Genomic DNA, 1,043 nt, shown 5'->3' on the forward strand with positions numbered 1-1,043 from the left:
TGAGGGCCCGCACCGGGCGAGGCCTTGAGAGACCCTCCTTCGCCTGCGACAGTATTTCGACACGGTGCGACACTCAGAGGTACTCCAGAACTTTCAGTTCTTTTCGTTTTCATCTTTGATTTGCTCTGTATATTCTTGATTTCTGATCGGTTTATGCATTTGTCATCCGCAGATTACATGGCAGCCTTGGGCGCCCCTGGGTGATGATCTCCGACTTCAGTATACCGGAGCATCAGGCATCTCCCAGTATAGGGTCCTGCTTGAAGGGCCGGTTGGCAGGGCATGGTTCCTGGGGGAGCGCTTTCTGCGCCAGGTATGGGGGTATCTTTCTCAGGATATTCCCGCAGCACCCCCAGCTAGTATGCGGACCGCTGACAGGCTCTCTTACTCAGAGGTAGTTGGCGCCATGCTGGGTACTGAAGCCTTACTATATATTGAGGAGGGGGACTACGCCACCTACCGTCACATATACTTGATGCCCCCATTGACGGAAGCTCGTATCCCGATGATGAGGCCTGCCGGTACGTCATCCTCGGATCAGGCTCAGGCTCGAGCTACAGACATTCCTTCTTCTAGCAGGGCTGGCGCATCTAGAGGTGGGAGTAGACCGTTTCCTCCGACTCCGTCGATTCATCCTCATGTCGGATGGCCAGATATGCCTACTGAGTTGATGGCGTGGCAGTACGGGGCTAGCTCTCCGACTCTGATTCCACTAGAGCCCCCGATGCCCAGTGATCGATACGCCATTGATCCGGACTCACCGCCGGTATGCTCCACTTTTCATTCATCATTCAGATGTTTAGACACTCTTCTGTTCACTGATGATTATGAACTCGTTTTTGCAGCCATCGCGAGGATACATGGAGGAGGTGGTTGGACTGGTGGCCACACTCGAAGGCATGGTCCTACGCAGGGAGGCACAGTTGTCTGTTGCGGGCATTCAGGTACTCTTCAGTTTTCTGGCATTTATCATACTTCTGATGACATGCTGACTTTTACTGCATCGATAGACTATTTGTGTAGAGCACATCTGACACACACCC

Source organism: Camellia sinensis, chromosome 6 (genome assembly GCF_055761805.1).
Source record: "Camellia sinensis isolate YWXY chromosome 6, ASM5576180v1, whole genome shotgun sequence".
NCBI classification, from domain to species: domain Eukaryota; kingdom Viridiplantae; phylum Streptophyta; class Magnoliopsida; order Ericales; family Theaceae; genus Camellia; species Camellia sinensis.